We start from the raw sequence: 6407 nt of genomic DNA, 5'->3' as shown, positions 1-6407 counted from the left end.
TACGGTGGTATGAGAAGTAATCCATCATTGCTCTAATTTGGTTTTCAGGCTCACTAATGACCCAGATTAGATACAGTTGGTTACATTTGCATGGCTTAAGTGGTGATTGTGTGTTTATCTTCAAGGTCCCAGACCTCATTGCAGAGCTTGCCTGCAACTAGAGAGGCTCCCCTCATGGAGGAGCCTCTGAAGGCTCTTTTTGGGGTAACGGAAGAGAGCCTTCTGATATCCCTGGTTGAGGGTCACTCCAACCCCACCTCCTCCAGCTCCTCCGAGTTGAGCTGTGCTATCGTGGGGGAGGTGGTACACCAGCTTAACTCTGGCCTCTCAGTGGCCATTCAGGCCAGCCCGGGGAGTTGCCCCCCTATGGACAGTCAGGACATAGCAGCAGGCAAGGAGGTCATTCGGGTAGCCTCGGTTCAGATCCTGGCCGAGCTACAGAGCCAAACATCTGAGCCAGAGTGGGTAGGGTTTATCGAGCCCCTCATGGACCCTGTGACCGATGATGTGCTGGAGGCCATTGTCGGCACAATGGACAAAATGGCACAGGACTTCAACATCCTATTGGATCTGGCCAAGAAGATGACAATCTTGGGGTCTAAATTTCTGACCAATCTTCAATGTGACCTAGATGTTGAGTGTCCATCTGGGAAGGAAGGGACCACTCACTTTCTCAAAGAGACTGGATCCTCTACCAGTGTGGTGGCCAGAAAGATTCAGACCCTCTCTAGCCCCGACTTTCAGTCTAAAGCCCTGAAGGCGGTGAGCACCATCCTTACAAGGAAAGTCAGCAGCTCTTCTGGCATGGCTCCTTCCTCTAGGCCTTCTAGTGCTGCTCCTAGCCTTACTGAAGTCCCGCTGAATACCAGCTGCACAGCCCTGACATCTGTAACCTCCACTGCCACAGTGATTGTTAAGGCATTTGTGGGAGGCATGGAGACGATAGCATCATTTGAAGACACATGTGAAGCAGTTGATTGGCCAGTTCCTGTAAATGACCACAAAACAGGGTCTTCACAGAAGATAACCTTCTCTCTAGCCAGTACACTCTATGGCCGTATACGAGCAAAGCTGAGGGACCTTTTAACTCTAGCCGCTCGAGAAGAAGGTGTGGCAAAGGATGCTTCTCTTCGGGAGTCTTCAGACACCCTGGAAAAGGCAACTGTTTCAACTGTTGAGGTCCAGTTACCCAGCACCGAACACAGTAGAGTTCCCAGAGAGAGCCAACCAATACCAGCTCTCTGTCTCTCCAATCTGGATACCAGTACTCAAGAAGTTCTTAGCAGTGTTTTTTCCATCTACAAGTCAGAGTTATCAAAAGTGGAGAGTAAATCCTTGGCCGTTGTCAGTTCATCTGATGAGTCCCTAGAGGCTTGTTGGTTTGTTGATGGTGTCCTATCAAAGCTCGATGACTATACTATTTCCCAGTCACCCTCACCCAATGAAGACTTGAGCGTGAGTACTCAATATTCTCAACTGAGCTCAGAAGAGAGTGTCAGAATCACAGAGTCCTCAACTAGTCTGATTCAGAGCATTAAGAAGCTCTCTAGCAATGACTTTCAGATTCAGGCAGAAGAGGCAGTGAGTAAAGTGCTGATGAGATCCAGTCATTCCTTTATCACACAGATCAGCCATACTGGTCTTCAGAAAAGTCTGCAGGCTGGCTTATCATCTAGCTCACCATCAGAGATCCATGTCCTTTCAGAATCCATGTCCTCCATGTCCTCTGAGAATACAGCCTCTGGATTAGTGGAAACCTTTGTCAAAGGAATGGCGACTATTTTCCAGAAAAATGAGTCCACTGACTCTGTGCTACTGGAAAGAAGTGGGAGAGTTTCACAGTGCTCCCACGGGGGCTCCCAACTGGATTATACTGAATTGAGTGTTAAAATATCAGAGGAGAAGCTTTGGTCAACAGCTAAGAACATCTGCGTCAGTATGAAGAACACACTTAAGGATTTCTTCACAGGGCTGAAGCCATCCGGATCCGAAAGGACAGAAATGGCTTCTTCCAAAGAGACCCTTGGGGAAATCCTGGTTGCTATCCAGAGTGAAATCTCAAACTTCGGGCGAATGAAGGATTCCAGGGAGCTCCTTCAGATCAATGATATGGTAGGAACTATGCTGAAGGAGATTGAGAAAAGTGAGGATGACAGTGAACAAGTCTGCCAAGACATCCCTCGAACCTGTTCATCTTTATCCACTTCTTTAAATGGTCGTAGTTCCTTGTCCAGCTCTTCAAAGGGTCCTAGGTCAGAGTGTGAGTTAGAGATCAACCTCCCTGGCACTCCCATCCCTGACAAAGTGCCTTTTGATCTGACCTGCCCCATCGTCAGGAGCTCCTGCATCGACACCAGGGACAAGATGATGGCACACACAGATGAACCCCTGCATCGTAACAGTCCAATGACTGACAGCAGCCGACCACCGAGTGCTAAAGTCTCTTTTCGATCCTCCACTCCGTCTTTCACCAGCAAGGGAACCTCTTTGGTACCAAAGGGAGAGGGGATTGACATTGAAGAGAAGGAGGTGTGTATCCCCAGCAGCTCTGGCCATCTGAGGGAGCTCTTAATCATCCCGGACATCAGCAGTGCCACTGCATTCCCACTGCAGTACTTGAAGGACTCCAGCAAAGATGATGGCATCTGTTTTGTCACCATACTGGTGATAAGGTTGCTATCGGAGATCAGACCCTCAGCCCTAGATGGACCCTCCCAACAGGCAGCAGATCTGACCGAAACATCTCAGCAACTCATCAGACAAGTCCTGTCTGAGTTCTGTGCTGCATCCAGATTATCCAGGACACAGGCATATTCCCAGAACCTGAACATCCAAAGGGTGTTCAGAGGTGTACATAAAAACCTCATGGAGGAGTTTGGCTCTTATAACACCCTGCAAGCAGCTATTTCCTCCCAGGACCCTGCATTTGACAGAGTCCTGGTAAAGTCCTTGACCCAGCAGCTGGTACAGGGATGCAAGGAGGCGTCAAGACCAGCTTCTGCTGCAACAAACCCATCAGACCAGGCTGAGACGGAGAGGGGGGCTGAGCAGAAAGCAAGAAGGAGCTTCCTTTGCTTTTCAATGACTAAACTCAGGATCAACTTCAAGGTATAGCAGGGAGTTAGCATTTGTTTTTTGTTCCAGTTAGGTGCTGATTTTATTGATGTGGCTATGATAAGACAAATACATGAAATAAATATTTTTTATTCACCACTAAATTGTTGCCTTGGATTCAGAAGTGTTCCATTTATTTATTCTCTGTACCATTTTCTTTACCTTTCTTCTGTTAGCGTTCCAAGAGAGGAAACAAAAAGGACTGCCATTCAGTCCAAGACCAGACTGAGATTCCCTCTACTGATGGACATTGCATAGGTAAGGATGTTTTAGAGCTCTGCTATAGCTTGTAGTTTTGTTTAGGTGTGTGTTAGAAACATAGGAATTCCTACCAAACTCATAGCACTGTTATTTTTCAATGTTACTATACTGCATCTCTCTCTCTCTCTCTCTCTCTCTCTCTCTCTCTCTCTCTCTCTCTCTCTCTCTTACCCCATCCATTTCTCTTGTGTTTCTAGCTCCAGTTGGAGAGGTTTCTCCCTCCATATCTCAGCCTGTCAAAAAACGATCCTTGATTGTCAGGGTCTTTTCAGCAATGATGAAGCCATTCAGGCGCTTCACCAAGAAGAACCTGTAACCTGTTACGCTGCATGAAGAACTACTTTTGTAACAGCAAGACTTTTGACAAGAGGAATTTCTGCATGTCTAACCTTTCAAAGTCTATTTGATCAAATAAATGCCAACGATTTTACAAGAATTTCAAGTGTTTTGGAAGATTGATAATACTGAAGCAGATTTTCTCAGAGAAATGCACTAGTTCCCCCTTGGTTACACATTTATTGTTCAGCTTTTGAGTTGGCAGGACATAGGGCGTCAGGTAGCCTTGTGGTTAGAGCATTGGGCCAGTAACTGAAAGGTTGCTAGGTCAGATCCCTGAGCTGGCCATGTAAAAATATGTCGTTCTGTTCCTGAACAAGGTAGTTAACCCACTGTTCCTAAGCTGTCATTTAAGAAAAACACATAGAGGAGAATTAGCTATCTGCAGCTAGATCAACCCTCTGAGATGCTTTCTATATTTTTTTTCTATATTTTTTATTTCACCTTTATTTAACCAGGTAGGCAAGTTGAGAACAAGTTCTCATTTACAATTGCGACCTGGCCAAGATAAAGCAAAGCAGTTCGACACATACAACGACACAGAGTTACACATGGAGTAAAACAAACATACAGTCAATAATACAGTATAAACAAGTCTATATACGATGTGAGCAAATAAGGTGAGATAAGGGAGGTAAAGGCAAAAAAAAGCCATGGTGGCAAAGTAAATACAATATAGCAAGTAAAACACTGGAATGGTAGATTTGCAGTGGAAGAATGTGCAAAGTAGAAGTAAAAAATAATGGGGTGCAAAGGAGCTAAATAAATAAATAAAATAAAATAAATACAGTAGGGAAAGAGGTAGTTGATTGGGCTAAATTATAGGTGGGCTATGTACAGGTGCAGTAATCTGTGAGCTGCTCTGATAGTTGGTGCTTAAAGCTAGTGAGGGAGATAAGTGTTTCCAGTTTCAGAGATTTTTGTAGTTCGTCCCAGTCATTGGCAGCAGAGAACTGGAAGGAGAGGTGGCCAAAGAAATAATTGGTTTTGGGGGTGACCAGAGAGATATACCTGCTGGAGCGCGTGCTACAGGTGGGTGATGCTATGGTGACCAGCGAGCTGAGATAAGGGGGGACTTTACCTAGCAGGGTCTTGTAGATGACATGGAGCCAGTGGGTTTGGCGACGAGTATGAAGCGAGGGCCAGCCAATGAGAGCGTACAGGTCGCAATGATGGGTAGTATATGGGGCTTTGGTGACAAAACGGATTGCACTGTGATAGACTGCATCCAATTTGTTGAGTAGGGTATTGGAGGCTATTTTGTAAATGACATCGCCAAAGTCGAGGATTGGTAGGGTGGTCAGTTTTACAAGGGTATGTTTGGCAGCATGAGTGAAGGATGCTTTGTTGCGAAATAGGAAGCCAATTCTAGATTTAACTTTGGATTGGAGATGTTTGATGTGGGTCTGGAAGGAGAGTTTACAGTCTAACCAGACACCTAGGTATTTGTAGTTGTCCACGTATTCTAAGTCAGAGCCGTCCAGAGTAGTGATGTTGGACAGGCAGGCAGGTGCAGGCAGCGATCGGTTGAAGAGCATGCATTTAGTTTGACTTGTATTTAAGAGCAATTGGAGGCCACGGAAGGAGAGTTGTATGGCATTGAAGCTTGCCTGGAGGGTTGTTAACACAGTGTCCAAAGAAGGGCCAGAGACTCACCAGCAGCAAGAGCGACATCATTGATGTATACAGAGAAGAGAGTCGGTCCAAGAATTGAACCCTGTGGCACCCCCATAGAGACTGCCAGAGGTCCGGACAGCAGACCCTCCGATTTGACACACTGAACTCTATCAGAGAAGTAGTTGGTGAACCAGGCGAGGCAATCATTTGAGAAACCAAGGCTGTCGAGTCTGCCGATGAGGATGTGGTGATTGACAGAGTCTAAAGCCTTGGCCAGATCAATGAATACGGCTGCACAGTAATGTTTCTTATCGATGGCGGTTAAGATATCGTTTAGGACCTTGAGCGTGGCTGAGGTGCACCCATGATCAGCTCTGAAACCAGATTGCATAGCAGAGAAGGTATGGTGAGATTCTATTGTTTTCATACTGTTTTTATTTATTTACTTTTCTGCTCTTTTGCTCACCAGTATCTTTACCTGCACATGACCAGCTGATCATTTATCACTCCAGTGTTAATCTGCTAAATTGTAATTATTCGCCTACCTCCTCATGCCTTTTGCACACAATGTAGATAGACTCTTTTTTTCTACTGTGTTATTGACTTGTTTATTGTTTACTCCATGTGTAACTCTGTGTTGTTGTCTGTTCACACTGCTATGCTTTATCTTGGCCAGGTCGCAGTTGTAAATGAGAATTTAATCTCAACTAGCCTACCTGGTTAAATAAAGGTGAAATAAAATAAAAATAAAAATCTGGCACTTTTTTTCAGAAAACCGATGGCAGCGTCTATCATTGCTCTTCTACCATCTATCCCATGTCTGCACCTCCCTCTTCCATCAAAAACAAATTACCTGGTTAAAGTTAGTTAGGATAGGGGTTAGGGTTAAGGTTAGAGTTAAGTTTAGGAGTTAGGTTAAAGGGTTAAGGTTAGAGTTAGGGGAAGGGTTAGCTATAAGGGTTAGGGGAAGGGTTAGCTAACATGCTAAGTAGTTACAAAGTAGCTAAAAAGTGGTAAGTAGTTGAAAGTTTGCTAATTAGCTAAAGTTGTCTGTGATGAGATTCAAAATCATAACCTTT

This window comes from Oncorhynchus mykiss, chromosome 6 (genome assembly GCF_013265735.2).
Source record: "Oncorhynchus mykiss isolate Arlee chromosome 6, USDA_OmykA_1.1, whole genome shotgun sequence".
Taxonomy (NCBI): domain Eukaryota; kingdom Metazoa; phylum Chordata; class Actinopteri; order Salmoniformes; family Salmonidae; genus Oncorhynchus; species Oncorhynchus mykiss.
This window is presented reverse-complemented; position numbering follows the sequence as displayed.